This window comes from Moschus berezovskii, chromosome 15 (assembly GCF_049115385.1).
Source record: "Moschus berezovskii isolate FMDL1 chromosome 15, NW_MosBer_1.0, whole genome shotgun sequence".
In the NCBI taxonomy this organism is placed as follows: Eukaryota; Metazoa; Chordata; class Mammalia; order Artiodactyla; family Moschidae; genus Moschus; species Moschus berezovskii.
In genome coordinates this window covers 30,909,538-30,926,996 of record NC_142474.1, presented here as the reverse complement: position 1 = coordinate 30,926,996, position 17,459 = coordinate 30,909,538, and the positions used below count along the sequence as shown (strand labels likewise).

The 17,459-nt window shown below is 39.7% G+C and overlaps 1 protein-coding gene across 5 annotated transcripts in view; it reads left to right on the top strand.

Moving 5' to 3' along the window:
• The window catches only part of LOC129560718 (tyrosine-protein phosphatase non-receptor type substrate 1-like), a 123,881-nt gene that overhangs the window by 37,923 nt on the left and 68,499 nt on the right, over nucleotides 1–17,459 (top strand). The window lies entirely within an intron of this gene.

Genomic DNA, 17,459 nt, shown 5'->3' with positions numbered 1-17,459 from the left:
TTACAACTTCAAATATCAAATAAATATCTGTGAGTCCATACTGATGTAAATAAATTTTTGAATATATTAATGAATGGAGCAGAATTTTAAAAAATCTTCTGTGCAGGAAAGTCCTAAATAATTCATGTTGATACTTCACTCTAAAAAAGGGAAATCCAGTTTACCACTCCCGAGGTATGGGCTGCATGTGGTGACTCATTTCCAGAGAAGACAGAATGGAAGGAGGAAAAAGGTAACATTATGGTGGGGAAATTTGGCAAATACAAATTATCCAGGTCATTAAATGTTCTTCAACAATCAAAATCAATATCAATAGGCATAAATCACGTAGATCTGATGAAAATGGCACTTTTCCTCTGGGATTTTCTTCCCCCAAAACCTATAACCGTAGTTTAATTATGAGAAAGGCATCAGAAAAATTGTAGTAGAAGGACATCCTACAATGAATTTGAGAAGTATTTATCAGATCTGTCAAAATCATCAAACACAAGGAAAGTCAGGAAACATATCACAGCTGAGAAGAGCCTAAGGAGAAACATGACAAGTAAATGAGTGTGGTATCCTACACAGGATCGTAGAAAAGACAAGGATTTTATGAAAAACTTAAGGAAGTCTATTATGGCCCAAATGTTTGTGTCCCTCCAAAATTCATCTGTTCAAATTTAATCCCTAAAGGGATGGTATTTGGAGGTGGGTCTTTGTGAAGGAATTAAGTCTTGAGGGTGGAGCCCTTTCCCAGAATGTCATATAGTTGGAATCATGCAGCATGTAGATTTTTGCTTTCAGTTATTAATAACAATTTAAGATTCCTCCACATCTGTTGAAGGATTGAGAGCTGATTTCATTTTAGTCAAGAATAATATTTGATTATCTGGATTCACCAATTTCTTTTCCAATTCATCTAGGTAATTTTCAAGTTTTTGCAAGTATGAATAAAGCTGCTATGAACTTCAGGGAGAATATTTTCCAGGGCTCTTTCCTGATACCTCAAATATCCCTTGGATTGTAGATGGCATGCTCCATCTGTCTCACAACATCTTCTTTCTGTGAATGACAGCTAAACTGTGCCTGAACTCCTGATTCACACAAGTATGAAATAATAGACATGCGTTTTTTAAGCTACTATGTTTGTGGTAACATGTCATTAAGCAATAGAAAACATATGCACTGAAACTGAAAAACCCATCAAGAGGAAATCCTCCGTAGTTTCATAGAACTCATTTTACAAGCACTCTGTGTATCTTCTGTGAACTTCATGACAATGCTGCTTATCTACCACCCAAGAACACATCCAAGAACAATTAACTGCTGCTGCTGCTGCTGCTAAGTCACTTTAGTCGTGTCCGACTCTATGCGACCCCATAGATGGCAGCCCACCAGGCTCCCCTGTCCCTGGGATTCTCCAGGCAAGAACACTGGAGTGGGTTGCCATTTCCTGCTCCAATTCATGAAAGGGAAAAGTGAAAGTGAAGTCGCTCAGTCGTGTTCGACTCTTAGCGACCCCATGGACTGCAGCCCACCAGGCTCCTCCATCCATGGGATTTTCCAGGCAGAAGTACTGGAGTGGGGTACCATTGCCTTCTCCAATTAACTACTAAGGAATAACATTTTGTGGCTAGGGCTGAGCATTAATTAACATGAAACACTTTGATAGTTAAGAATTTTCACAGTCTAAGAATCAGTTTTCACCCATTAGGAAAAATACCAATTTCATGGAGAAAAACAAGTATTCACATTTATTTTGGTGAATGGGGATAAGTTGACTTTTGCACCGTAAAAGAACTTGTGGAAAATGGGAGGTGGCTTTTTCTCCAGGTAACTCTCTGAGTACTGTTTATTTGTTAAGATCACATTGCCCTTAGCCTGGAGCCTTGTCTCTGATTCCAAAACATAAAGAAGAGTCTGACACAGGCTCTATTTGACATTTCTTGTTTATTAGAAATGTATTTGTCCTCATTGCAAGTATGTTTGTTTAAGTGCCTGTTATGCTCCAGGCCATCCTTATATTCCAATGTAGAAAAGAGGTGCCATCTTCCTTTCTGTGCATCGGTTCCCTTCTTCTAACCCAGGTGGCAACAACATTGATAATTTTTATACTTCGGTGCCAGTATATGTGGCTGAAAGAATGTGGAATGAAATCTCACCTTGATCTACACCAGAACTTCAAAACATCTTGAGCAAGACAAGGAACGTGAGCAACAAGGTGACATTTCTTCCAAGAACTTCAGATAAAGAGTTCCAGGTGAACCACCTGAGAGTTTAGTGTCAGTCAAGGCTGGAGGTGCTGCAAACAGGGCTGCAACATGTCTTCTCAGTCCCCAGAAGGTCTTGTCTAGTGGTTCAGTCGGGACTGGGCCAGAATGATAACTAATTTATGGTTTCAATGGAAGGCAATTCCCACAAGTATTCCAAGTGGAAAACACAAAGACCAATCAATTAAATTGACTTCGTCTGCATCAGTGATGTGTCACATGGGATGGTGACACCAATATTGTGTGTAGTTAATGAAAGGGCATCCTGAGAAGTCCATATATCTTGTTCAGGTAACTAAGTGTTCACGAATGGTAAAAATAATCTGATAAACTACATCCCTTTGCTTGGTAAAAGTAAATTTTTTATGCAGTATGCACTAAATCATTATCACGCACTGGATATTGTGCTCCTTCACTCACAAACAACCCCAAAGGCTAGAATCGTGATGATGGCCCTTCTGGTTATTCTTTCAAGAATCATGTGTCCAATACTGATTCAAGCCAGGTTGAGACGCTATGCCCTTCTCTGATGGCCAACTTAAGACATTGGACATTCCAATTAAAACCCAAACATAAGACACTGGACATTCCCAATTAAAACCTGAACAGACATCGGACATTCCCAATTGAAAAAAAAATAGAGGTTGGAAAAAGGCAACTAAATGTGTGCACTGTAGGGTCCAAAAGGCTGGAAAACTGAGACCTGGATGGCTAAAAAGTCATTCTAAAATGTGAAAGTGAAAGTCACTCAGTTGTGTCCGACTCTTTGCGACCCCACGGACTGTACAGTCCATGGAAGTCTCCATGCCAGAATACTGGAATGGGTAGCCATTCCCTTCTCCAGGGGATCTTCCCAACCCAGGGAGCAAGCCTAGGTTTCTCACATTGCAGGCAGATTCATTACCAGCTGAGCCACCAGGGAAGTCATTCTGAAGTTTTAGACAAACCTGGGCTCCAAAATATTTATTGTGTCTCTTATGACCTATTTCTGGACCCTGAATATCAGAAACAGATACTTGTAGCTACATTTTCACTTCTGAATTTAGGATGAAATCTCAACATGGGTGAAGTTTGCTTCTAGATTCCTAATATCAACTGAGCCAAAGCAACAGACTCTGTAAGCAAGCAGAATCTCTTCCAGTCTTCAAATTCCACTCACCCATTTTCAACTGGAATATAACTGGGGCCTGTGGCAGTTACCTGAAGGGCCACCACAATTCAGTGTGGGACCTCATCCCCTACACAAGAAGTCAGTGAATGAGTATGTCCTCCTACTATGGCCAGAATTCGCTCTGGCGAATCATGAGACTAGAAGGAGTGAGTGTTACTCAGTTCCAGATTTTGTTTACAAAATTCTTCCAGGAGAGGTTAAGTCAGTCTCCGGACACTTGACCTTTCCCTGGTCTGCTCTGAGAATTGTACTCTAAGATCTGTTGTTCTTTCAATCTATGGGAACAACCAACGTTTCCTGCTCCTTGCTACCTTCTGATTTAATATTGTAAAATATATTGAGATGAGTGTGTTTCTCTGTTCTGAACACAAAGCCAGCAGAAGGAAAAATGTGAAAAATTAGAGCGGAGATAAAAGCAATGAAAATCAAAAGAAGGCAGTAAGAGAGGAAGGGAGGAGGGGAAAGATACAAGAAACACAGAAAACAATTAACCGAAGGACAATAGTAAGTCCTTCCCTATTAGTAATTATTTTAAATGTAAATTGATTCAGTTCTTCGATACATCAACATATAGACATAGATCCGGGTCACCCAAATCTGCCTGCAATGTGGGAGACATGGATCCTGGGGTCAGGAAGATCCCCTGGAGAAAGGAATGGCTACCCACTCCAGCATTCTTGCCTGGAGAATTCCAAGGATAGAGGAGTCTGGCAGGGCTACAGTCCATGAGGTCGCAAAGAGTCGGACACAGCTAAGCAACTACTACTTTCACTTCTTGCCCTATTAGTACTTATTTTAATTGTAAATTGATTCAGTTCCCCAATACACTAATACATAGACATAGATTGACTAAATGGGGAAAAAGCAACCAGGATACAGGTGCATGGTATCTGTAAGAGTCTAAATTTAGATCTACGAACATACATAGTCTGAAAGTGAAAGAAAGGAATGATGTGCTCCATGAAAATAGTAACAAAAATATAGCAGGGGGTGGAACTATCCCAGTAGTAGATAAAATAGAATTGAGCTTTAAAAACTGATACAAGAGTCAAAGAGGACATTATATAGTGTCAATAGATCAATTCTACCAAGAAAATATTATTAATGGTTTTACATCAAATGTCAGTCCTCTACATATAAGAAGCAAACTTTGCCAGAATGGAAGGGAGAACTAGACAGAAATAAAACAAATTAGAAAGAGATTTTAATACCTCATTTTCCATAATAAATGAAAAACCAGAATGAATATTAATAAGGACAGAGGACTTAAATAACACTATAGATTAATTGGCTTCCCAAGTGCAGCAGTGTTAAAGAATCCACCTGCCAATGCAAGAGACACAAGAGACGTGGGTTCAATCGTTGGGTTGGGAAGATCTCCTGGAGTAGGAAATGGTAACACATTCCAGTATTTTTGCCTAGATAATTCCATGGACAGAGGAGCCTGGTGGGCTACAGTCCATAGGATCACAAAGTGCTGGATATAACTGAGCAACTGAGCACACACACACCTAGATTAACTGGACATCACAGGCATGTTCAGGACATTCCACCAAATAACAGCCGAATATACATTCTTCTCAAGTGCACATGGAATATCCTCCACGATAGGCCACGTGGTAAGCAACAAAATAAGTCTCAACAAATTTTAAAATATTGTAATTATAGAAAGCATCTTCTCTGATTACAATTGAATGAAATTACAAATCAATAGCAGAAGAACATGAAAATCAAAGATATTTGGAAGTTAAACATATAACCAATATATGAAAGAAGAAACCATCAGGAAACTTAGATAATACTTTGAGATAAATAAAAACAAAAACACAACTTACCCCCTTACCAAAAGTTATGGATACAGAAAGCAAGGCTCTAATACTCCTACTCGTATTTAATTAACAACATTTAGCAAATAGAGCTAAATCAAAGAAAAAAGGTTTTCTTTAATTTTTTCATTTTTATTTTTTTTAACATTACAATTCTTCTTTTAATGATGTATATTTCAGACATTCAAATTATGTTACAATCTCTAACATATTTTCTTCTTTATGAATTTGAGAACAGTATTAGGTAAAATCCCATCAGCAAGTGTTATCATTTCAAAAGTTTTACATATTCAAATTTTGATTGTCATTGCCAAACGGCTACACAAAATAAGATATACTAATGATACTTCTAACAAATTTTCATTATTTACATTACAGGCAACTGAGAATACTCCTGACATTAGTTACTGATTATAATATACAAATTTAACTACCCACCAGAAAATTTTCAAAATCTCTCAGGAAAAAAACTCAAAATCACAGAAATTCTGTTCTCACAGAAGTATTACGGAAACATTAAAAAAAAATACATAGCCACTTAAACATTTTGAGGTTTTCTTTAATTTTTTTTAAAGGTAACTTTATTGAGTGAGAGAACTTGTGACCAGTTTCTGAGAAAGGAAGACACAGAGGGCAGGCAGGCTGGGGTCATTTCAACGGATGTTTCCTTCTGTGTGTTTTTTTTTAGCTGTCCCCACCCCAAAGATCAGTACCAAACCTTCTGGGATACAAATCCAGGTGAATCAGAGAATCTCTGGTGCCATGTGCACTACTTCTTTTTTTCATTGTGTCCAATAATCTTTGCTGGTGTCACTAGACCTGTAATTTATTTTTAAAATTGTATTGTAGTTGATCTATAATGCTGTATTAGCTTCACGTGTACAGCAAAGCGATTCAGTTATACATATACATGTACTCATTCTTTTTCAGATTCTTCTCTCGTATAAGTTATAACAAAATATTGAGTGGAGTTCCCTGTGCTATAGTGTGTGTTAATCCTTAGCTCCTGATGTATCCTTTCCTCTGTGTTTCCCCTTTGGTTAGCGTAAGTTTGTTTTTGATACCTGTAAGTCTGAAAATAAGTTCATTTGTAGTGAGGCTCCACATATGAATGATATCATATGGTATTTGGCTTTCTCCATCTGACTCACTTCACTGGATGTGATAGCCTCTAGGTCCATCTCTGTCGCTGCAAATGGCATTATTTTGTTCTTTTATGTAGTTGACTAGCATTTCATCGCATATATGTACAACATCTTATCCATTCCTCTGCTGATACACATTCAAGTTGCTTCCATGTCCTGGCTATCATAAATAGTGCTGCAATGAACTTTGGGGTGCGTGATTCTTTTTGAATTATGGTTCTCTCCAGATGTATGCCCAAGAGTGGGATTGCTGGATCACGTGCTACTTTTATTTTTAGTCATTTCAGGAACCGCCATACTCTTCTCCTTAGTGGCTGTACCCACGTGAGCCACTTCTATCCCACCTACCTGCACCTTGTTGGGTTGGAGAACAGGTCAAAACAAGACCTTTAGAGTTCCCCCCAGTCACTAGAAACCCAAATGGGACCTACTCTCTGGAGCACACCTGGAAGGCAGAGTCCATGCTGTACAGGAGTGAGTTGCCTGCTGGGTGGTCCAGAATGAGCAGCTCCCAGTCCAGGCCAACATCACCCCCAGGCTCAGGTGCCTAGACTGGGGGAAGGTGGATACAGCCTCTCGCCAATCCCTCTGGACAGCATGACTGAAAATATCTGGTGTGAAGACACCTGCCATCTGCCCGGGGTGCAGACAACAGTAGGTCAGGGACTCAGGGCAGCCGGTGATGAGGTTTAGGAAGAGAGGACACGCTGGGCTGATGATAAACGTCTCAGGCACTCCTCCTCAAATTTCACTGCTCCATCCTCTACATCCTCCTCAAGAAGAAGGAGTCGGACTTCTGTCCCCAGTTCCATGCACTCTTCCGGTTGAAAATTCTCTGTGTTAATTCTTGACTGCAGTAAACAATAGACACTACGGATAGCTGTGCCCCCGAATTCCTCCCAGGAAGGCTTTAGTCAATACTGGTTCCGCTGGAAGTTACAGGAAGTCAGCTTTAAAGAGAGGCCAGGATTCTTGACTGGCGTAGCTGGGAGACAGGGAGATGCAGGTGTGAGATTCTCATTCTCGGGCATGTGTGTCTCCCTTTTTCTCTCCTCTGTCACTTCAATCCTCCTGCTCATTCTTCATCTTTCCTCCCCAACTTAATCCTCTTTCTCCTCCTCATTATTTCACCCTTTGCAGTCTCGGGTGACTTTCTCCACAAGGAAGAGCTGTCTGCTAGCAGCTCAGACCAGAGGAAGAAGTACTTTGTAAGTCGGCTTGGGAGAGGGCTTCCTTGGTGGCTCAGCAGTAAAGAATCTGCCTGTAATGCAGGAGATGTGGGTTTGATCCTTGGGTCAGGAAGTTCCCCTGGAGGAGGGCATGGCAACCCACTCTAGTTCTCTTGCCTGGAGAATCCCATGGACTGAGGAGCCTGGGAGACTACAGTCCACAGGGTTGCAGAGTTGGACACGACTGAAGAGACTGAGCATGCATGCATGTGGCTTGGGAGAACGAATGACTGGGAATGAGGGCGGGGATTGTGGGGAGTGGGAAGAGATGGAGAACAGTTAGGTTCAGGACTCTGATTAACCAGTTCCAGGCCAAGCATGGATAACTCCTTATAGGCAATGAGAACTTCTCTGCCTGCAGCATGTATGACAGCCCAAGCAACCACTAGCAAAAAATGTGTAAGGGATGCTAGGCTACAGATCCACACATCTTCACGATAGGGACATTGACCCTGCATTCCATCTCTCCCCGAATGCACTGGCCTTTCCTGCCAGCTCTAGAAACATGCAAGGGGGAATGATTCCACTACCTCTCAACTCTCAATGACATATTTTTTAATCCAGCAGAAATAAGAAAAATGTATGAACATATAATACATTTATAAAGTGAAATATAGAGATCGGGCTGAAAAACTCCAAACTGTTAACTTCGGATTAGAAGCAAGGTACATTATTTCTTTCTTGACTCACCCTGAGTATTTCCTCTGTCTTATTTTTCTCCTTTGCCTGCATACATGGATCTGTCCCAGTCCTGCAAGGTTAATCCCCTAAGGATATCACTTTGATTCTATCACCACCCTGTGGAGCTGTTTGATGTGCTCTCTGGTCTGCAGTGGGGAAGGGAAACTTCCTTTTCTGGCATCAGGGCCCCTTCCGTTTGGTGTTCATGTGCCTTTGCAGCAACACTTCTGCAGCCTGACCCCTAAACCCCGTCTTCAGCTCCCACCCCTTACACACCCCTACCTCTGTGCCTCTGGTCATGTGTTCTGACACCTGTAGAGTGCTTAGAGTGTGCCAGCCACCCTCACATATGTTGTTTGACATGTGACAGCTGGGACAGGCAGCAGAGGGATCAAATCTCAGGGGTCTCAAACAGCAGAGCTGGGATTCGAAGGGAAAGCTGTCTATTCACAATTTCAGAGTATTTTCGGTATTTATCTTCCACCCTCTATGTGAATTCAAACCTTAATGTAATCTAAGTCTTATTTCAAATCTCCATTTCAATTCTCTATATTTGATATTTATTTCTTCCTGAATCATCATGTCTGCACACATTCAGTTCTCACTTTTGGCACCGAGACTTCAGGCCTCCTGCAAGTTCCTGAGTGCCATTAATGCCTCTCTTACATCTGATACTCTCACAGTCAAGAAGCTGATACCAGGTCCTATATTTGGAGGTGGCCAGAATTTGGAGCAGAATGGATCTGTGTCACCTCTCAGGGCTGCCCCAGGCCATCTGTGACCTCAGAGAAGGCACAGTCATTCCAAGCTCAGTTTCCTCAGCTGTGCAATAATGATACTATGTCCATTTCATGGGAACCAGGTAAGACTCCTTCCCTTGACCCATGCTTGGCATCCAGACAATGGTGTATAGTGGGTACTCTGTGATGACTGTATATAGTCTTCATGCTGCCCAGTCCAGAGCTGGACTGAAAGTCGGAAAATATTGAAGTTCATTGATTATAATGGGGACAGCTGTGGAGAAACAGAGGCAGCTGTGGTGTAACAGAAAGAGCCCTGGACTTGGAGTCAGAATTGCTGGATTGGAATGCAAGTTCTGTTTGCTGTGAGGCACTTGGGTGAGTCATTAATCCTCTCCTTTGTTAACTTTATTGGTCTCTCAGTCGTGTCCAACTCTTTGCACCCCCAAGGGTTGTAGCCCACCAGGCTCCTCTGTCCATGAAATTCACCAGGCAAGAATACTGTAGTGGGTAGCCTTTCCCTTCTCCAGGGAATCTTCCTGACCCAGGATCAAACCAAGGTCTCAGATTTTTGACTGTCTGATCCACCAGGGATGCCTATTAACTTTAGAATGCAATTAATAAAGATTTCTCAGGTAATTGTAGTGAGTCTACCCTGACAATAGTTACAACTTATAGTGTGAATACTATGTGTCATATGTTATGATACATGTGAATTACTTGACTGAATTTCTTAAATAACTGAGAATTAAGAATCATCCCCATTTTACGGATGAGGAAACCAAGTCTTAGAGAGTTGACCTGTCCAGGCTCATGCACAGAAGGGGCTGGGAGTGCAAACTTGGGCTGAGTGTGACCACAAGGTAATGTGCCCCTACCTTGTACCTGTGCTGTCTGCCTTCATATGACCTGTCTTGGGAACACTCAGACACCCTTCCCTGTCCAGGAACTGGGGGCAGAGCTGAACCTGGTCACTGAGCAGACTCTGGGAACTTATTTTCTGGTTAAGAATCCCACTCCACTGACCTGCTGAGGAGCCTGGAGAAGGTACCGAGGTTCTGGCCTCAGTGTCCTCATCTGTGAAATGGGGATAAAATCAACTCCCTATTCCAGGTTACAGTCAGAACTCAGTGGATTAGGTCTTAGGGTACGTGACTGGGGTTGTGAGGTGTGGGTGGGAGTCAGGCCTCTTTACAAACCCTGTAGTCCCTATAGCTTCATTGTCTGGCCTCTGATAGCAGTTTCATAATTGAACTCCTGTGAGAATGTAATCTTCAAACACTATGGAAGAGGAGGCAATATAACTCCTCCATGGAGATGCTGAGGATTTGCTCACACTGGGTTTGGGCTCCTCCACATCCTCTCATAGGCAGGGTCTCTACTACAGGCAGGAGCAGCCACTCTTCGGCCCTGCATGGCCCCCTTCAGCAATCTGAGCTGGGCATTATCATCCAACTGACCTTCATATTCCATAGATTCCCCACAATCCAGGTTACTATGACTTGGCTTTATAAAGACCAGAGGCTACTAGAGGTCAGTGTCCATCCTCGAGGAGAAACCTAGAATGTGACCAGCAGTGTTCTCATTCTGCAGGGTGATGGTGGGCACGCCCTTCTCTACCAGTCAAGCAGAGATCCACTGGTTTCCCAGGAAACCATCAGTCTGGACCTTTTCAGGAGATTTAATGTAGAGTTAGGCTGTGATGTCTCTGAACCTGTTTCCTCATCTGAAAAACGGGACATCCCTCACTTGGTTGTGGCAAGGGTACCATACTTTGCAATGGTAAAGTACTCAGTGTATAAAGTATTTGTATTAACCACACAGAAATGGTGATTATTACTCATTCTTATTAATTATTCACATCACCCCTCAGAATTCAGTCTCCTTCCTCATTTTTAAAATGGAGATAAAATAATATGCCAATTTAATATCAACATTTTGAAATTAATGTATATGAAGAGGATATACAGATTATTGTGAACTTTAAGTTTTAGGGACTATGATGTCTTAGGTCAATAGTCATGCCTGGGTAAAGATTTTATATTCATTCTGACTTTTTGTTGAATTTTGGCCTATATTGGTGCTTAGTAGGTCTGTAATTCATGGAGGTCATTAGGTACCATGCCTAAAGAGAATCTTAGTGATCATCCCTCTGCTTATGACCTAAAAACCTGAGAAAGCAAGTGAGGGGTCCAAGGTTGCACAGCACTAACATTAATTATGTACATATCAGACTTCAAAGTTTACAAAATATTTTCCCCTTCATTTTGTGTGCTATTATCACTTCATTTTGCCTGGATAAAAATATTAGTATTCATATCTCAAATGAGCCCAGCACTGGGTCAGCAAAGTACACTTGAATGGGCTAACTTACTTAATGTGTTTTACTGCTGTATTTTGTTTGTCCCATTCACTTCCAGAAGGAATTCGATTTCAAGAAGTGAAGGCTGCCTGAGATTGTAAAGTAGGTGGATGAGCAAACATTGACATGAATTCAGGTTTCAGACAGTGCTGTTTAGCAGTTATGGGATCTCTTGCTTGATACTTAAGTTCTCTTAGCCTCGGTATGTTTGATTGTAAGTTGAAGAATTATAGTTCAGGGGGTCGTCCTTATATGAATATTTATTAAATAAACACTATGTGTTAGGACAATTGTAGAGAGAGGCCAATATTATCAAAAGCACAGATTTTTACGAATGAATTGATCACCTATGGAGTTAGCCCCTGTTCAACAATGCCTGCATCTCAGGTTGGGTTTCCCATGACAGAAATAACTCATGGGTCTCTTTATTGGGATTTCCTAAAAAGCGGAGCCTAAAACTAGGTCTTGCGTGTAGGTGATTGGAAGGTAATCCATTGGAACTGGAATAAGACATATGGAAAGTGAGAGAGGGAATGAGGGAAACCCCTAAATGGGTGAATTATTGAATCGCGTATCCCTGGTGGGCTGCCGTCTATAGGGTCGCACAGAGTCGGACATGACTGAAGCAACTTAGCAGCAGCAGCAGCAGCAGTGGACAACTGAGGCTAAACACCACTGAGGACCCTCTGAGGAACTGTGTAGACTATTCCTTAGGATTATCCCATTGAGAAGAGAGGCTTGAATGTGCCTGGACAGGCTTGTTTCATGACTGCGGCGAAATCCCCAGACAGAGCATCACAGAGGAAGTGTTTTAGGAAACTGAGTTGGGACATGGCACCACCCAGCTCTGCTGCTCTGAGATCAGGTGGATTCAAGAGGTGGTATGGAGCCCAGAAACCCTCTGCTTTAGGATTTGAATAATATGTTGCAAATTTTAGACCATACCGTGTAATTAGAACCCCACACCCATCACAAAGCAAAATCAGAGATTTGGCAAAGTGTATTTCAAGAAGTTGAAGCAAATGATGCTGGGGAAATGCTGGGATCATAGGTGGGCTTCTGAGCATTTAAAGATGGAAAAAGAAAAATTATCTCTGATACCAATGACCTCTGAGCACTTGAAAAGAGAACATTTTGATTAAAAGACGCCTCTATGAAGTGTGATAAAACACTCAGATAAGTTCAAAGACACATGTACCCCAATGTTCACTGCAGCACTATGTAAAATAGCCAGCCCATGGAAGCAATCTAGATGTCCAATGACAGATGAAAGAATAAAGAAATATAGTACATATATACAATGGAATATTACTCAGCCATAAAAATGAATGGATTTGAGTCAGTTTTTGTTGTTATTGTTCAGTCACTAAGTCATGTCAGATTCTTTGTAACCCCAAGGACTGCATGTTTTAAATTTCATATGAATGCTATTAGACTGTATACAGCATTTATTTTTCATACTTAACAATGTTTATGAGATTTGTTTATACTGATGTATGTAGCTCCATTTTATTAATTTCCACTGCTCTACAGTTTCTATTGTTAAATATATGACACAATGTATTGATTCTTCGTGTCATAGATATTGAAGTTTATTTTCCTAGTACAATTTTGCACAAATATTCTTATCTTTGCTTCCTTGGCACATATGGGAGAGTCCCTTTTCCTCTGGTGTGGTACATAAAGTGGACTGTTGGTATCATTGGTGCTTTTGTTATAAAAGAAGAAAAGGATTTCAATTCTTGATCAAGTTTTGCTCTTTCTGTTGATGGCTTTGATCTCACTGTATTGTGTGTGTGTCTGTGTCTGTCTGTCTGTCTATTATAGTTGGGGGTTGGGATCTTATCTTTTTCTTCCATAATGATAAATTATCCAGCACTCACTGATCTACACTGCCACTTTGCTATGTATCAGGTTTCCATAAATTTCTTGTTCTTTCTGTAAGGTTTTTGTTCCACTGACCAGCTTGTCTATCCCCTGACCAAATTAAACTGTTGTAGTTAGAGATGCTTTATAATAAGTTTTGATACTTCTATTGGGCAAATCTTCCCATTTTCGCTTGTTGGAGAAGGGGAGAGAAGATAGGAGGTTCAGGAGGGAGTGGAGATATGTATCCCTAAGGCAAATTCATATTGATGTATGGCAAAACTCATCACAATATTGCAAAGTAATTATCCTTCAATTAGAATTTTAAAAACTGCTGTGGCTATTTTGGAGGAAGGGTCCAAGTTCATTTTATTTTACTTTATTTTCTGTTTTTAAAAAATTGCAGTACAGTTGATTTGCAGTATTATGTTAATTAGTGATTGAAGAGTTTTATAGGTTTTATTCCACTTAAAGTTATTCCAAAATAATGATTATATTTCCTTACACTATACAAAATATCTGTGTTGCTTATTTATACTATACATGGTAGTATGTACCTCTTAATCTCATAACCTTACCTTGCCCCTAATCCCTTCCCTTTACTCACTGGTAACTACTAATTTATTCTCTGTATCTATGAGACTGTTTCTATTTTGTTATATATTTTCAAATGTTTTATTTTTTAGAGTGCATATATAAGTGATAACTAGAGTATTTGTCCTACTCTCTCTGACTGATTTGACTAAGCATAATACCCTGCAGGTCAATTCACACTGTTGTTGCAAATGGCAGAAGTTCATTATTTTTAATTGCTGAGTAATATTCCATTGTATACTACATTTTCTTTATCCATTCCATATCTAAACTGTTGTAAATAATGCTGATGATCATTCATGTGCATTTTTCTTTGAAATAGTGTTTTTGTTTTCCTTGGATAGAATCCAATTGCTGGGTCATATGATAGCTTCATTTTTCATTTTCTGAGGAACCTCCATACTGTTTTCCATAGTGGCTACATCAATTTACAATCCCACCAGCTACATGTAAAATAATGAAACTAGAACACTTCTAACACCATACATAAAAACAAGCCCGAAATGGATTAAAAACTTAGCTCTTAGATGAAAACATAGATAGTACTCTTTGACAAAAACCACAGCAAGGTCCTCTGTGAACTATCTCCTAGAGTTACTGAAATAAAAGCAAAATAAACAAGTGGAAACTAATTGAATTTAAAAGATTTTGAACAGCAAAGGAATCAATAAACGAGATGAAAAGACAGCCCTCAGAATGGGAGAAAATGCCTGCAAATGAAGAAACTGACAAAATATTAAACTCCAAAATATAGAAGCAACTCATACAGATCAATATCAGAAAAGCAAAAAACCCAATCAAAAAATGGGCAGAAGACCTAAACAGACATTCCTCCAAGGAAGACATACAGATGGCTAATAAATACATGAAAAGGTGCTCTATTTTGCTCATCATTCAGTTCAGTTCAGTCGCTCAGTCGTGTCTGACTCTTTGCGACCCCATGAATCGCAGCACACCAGGCCTCCCTGTCCATCACCAGCTCCCGGAGTTCACTCAAACTCATGTCCATCGAGTCAGTGATGCCATCCAGCCATCTCATTCTCTGTCGTCCCCTTCTCCTTCTACCCCCAATCCCTCCCAGCATCAGAGTCTTTTCCAATGAGTCAACTCTTCGCATGAGCTGGCCAAAGTATTGGAGTTTCAGCTTTAGCATCAGTCCTTCCAATGAATATTCAGGACTGATCTCCTTTAGAATGACTGGTTGGATCTCCTTGCAGTCGAAGGGACTCTCAAGAGTCTTCTCCAACACCACAGTTCAAAAGCATCAATTCTTCGGTGCTCAGCTTTCTTCACAGTCCAACTCTCACATCCATACATGACCACTGGAAAAACCATAGCCTTGACTTGCTCATCATTAAGAGGTTTTAATTAAGAGGTTTCTCCTCCTTGGAAGAAAAGCTATGACCAACCTAGACAGCATATTAAAAATCAAAGACATTACTTTGCCAACAAAGATTCATCTAGTCAAAGCTATGGTTTTTCCAGTAGTCATGTATGGATGTGAGAGTTGGACTGTGAAGAAAGCTGAGCACCAAAGAATTGATGCTTTTGAACTGTGGTGTTGGAGAAAACTCTTGAGAGTCCCTTGGACTAAGGAGATCCAACCAGTCTGTTCTAAAGGAAATCAGTTCTGCATATTCACAGGAAGGACTGATGCTGAAGCTGAAACTCCAATACTTTGGCCATCTGATGTGAAGAACGGACTCACTGGAAAAGACCCTGATGTTGGGAAAGATTGAAGACAGGAGGAGAAGGGGACAACAGAGGATGCCATGGTTTGATGGCATTACCAACTCTATGGACATGAGTTTGACCAAGCTCTGGGAGTTGGTGATGGACAGAGAAGCCTGGTGTGCTGCAGTCCATGGGGTAGCAAAGAGTCGGACCTGACTGAGCACCTGGATTGAATGGCTGAGCTGACGGAAGAGGTCATAAATGGGATTATTTTCTTGTTTTCCTTTTCTGACCACTCATTGTTGCTGTATAGAAACAGATTTCTGCATATTAATCTTGTACTCTGAAATCTTACTGAGTTTATTTTTAAGTTCTAATATTTTTGTGCATATTTTATGTTATTTGTAAGTAGTATGTCATCTGAAAATTGTGACAGTTTTATTTTTTCCCTCTCAAACTTCAAGACTATATTAAACAGACTTGGTAAGAGCAGGCATTCTTATCTTGTTCCTGAACTTAGTGTGAAGGCTGTATGCTTTTTACCATTGAGTATGAAGTTAACTGTTGGTTTCTCATAAATGACCTTTATTTTGTTGAGATATATTCCTCTATACCAACTTTGATGAGAGTTTGTATCAGGAATGGATGTTGGATTTTGCCAAAGACCTTTTCTGTGACTGTTAGATGATTATGTGATTTTTTTCATTTCAGTTGTTAATATGATATGTTGCATTGATTGATTTATGAATATTGAATGATGGGATAACTCTCACCTGAACATGATATATGATCTTCTTTTGTTTATTGTTGAATCAGTTTGCTGATATTTTGTTGAGTATTTTTACATATATATTCATCAGGGGTATTGGGCGCTAATGTTCTTTTCTTGTATTGTGTTTTTTTGGTTTTAGTGTTGGGGTAATTGTGGCCTCATAGAATAAATTTGAAGTATTCTATCCTCTTCAGTTTGTGGAATAGACTGAGATGGATAGCATTAAATCTTCTTTGTATTTTTGATAGAATTCCCCTGTGAAGACATCAGGTCTTGACCTTTAAATATGCTGGGAATTGTTAAATTACAACAGCAATTTCACTACTCATGATCAGTGTTCAGATTATCTATTTCTTCTTGATTCAGTCTTGGAAGGATGTAAATTTCCAGAAACTTGTCCATTTCTTCTTCTTTGTAAGAAGTGTTGGTATAATTTTTCATAATATTTTCATATTTTTTGTATTTTTGTAATATCAGTTGCTATTTCTCTGTCATTTCTTATTTTGTTTATTTCAAGCCACTCTCTTTTCTTCTTAATGAGCCTGGATAAAGGTTTATTAACTTTGTTTATCTTTTCAAGTAACCAGCTCTCAAAAAACCAGGTTTTATTTATCTTTTCTAGTATATTTAATCTTTTATTTATATCCATTCTGATCTTTATTATTTTCTTCCTTTTTCTGACTTTTCATCTCATCTGTTCTCCCTGTTCTAATTCATTTAGATGGTAAATTAGGTTGTTTATTTAAGATCTTCATTGTTTCTTGAGGTAGGCTTGTACCACTATAAACTTTCCTCTTCAAACTATTTTGCTGCATCCCATAGATTTTGAAAAGTGTCATTTTGAATTTTCATTTGTCTCATGGTATTTTCTGATTTCCTCTTTGATTTTTTTTTTCTTTGACCATTGGTTTTCTAGTATCATGTGTTTTAGTTTCCATGTGTTTGTTCTTTTGCATTTCTCTCCCTGTAATTGATTTCTACTTTCATACCATTGCAGTCAGAAAAAGTAGTTGATCTAATTTCTATCCTCTTAAATTTATTTTTTAAATAAATGAAAATTTTTTAAATTAAATTGAATTTTGGACTAACATGTGAACTATCTTGGAGAATGTTCCGTGTATGCTTGAAAAGATGTATATTCTACTGC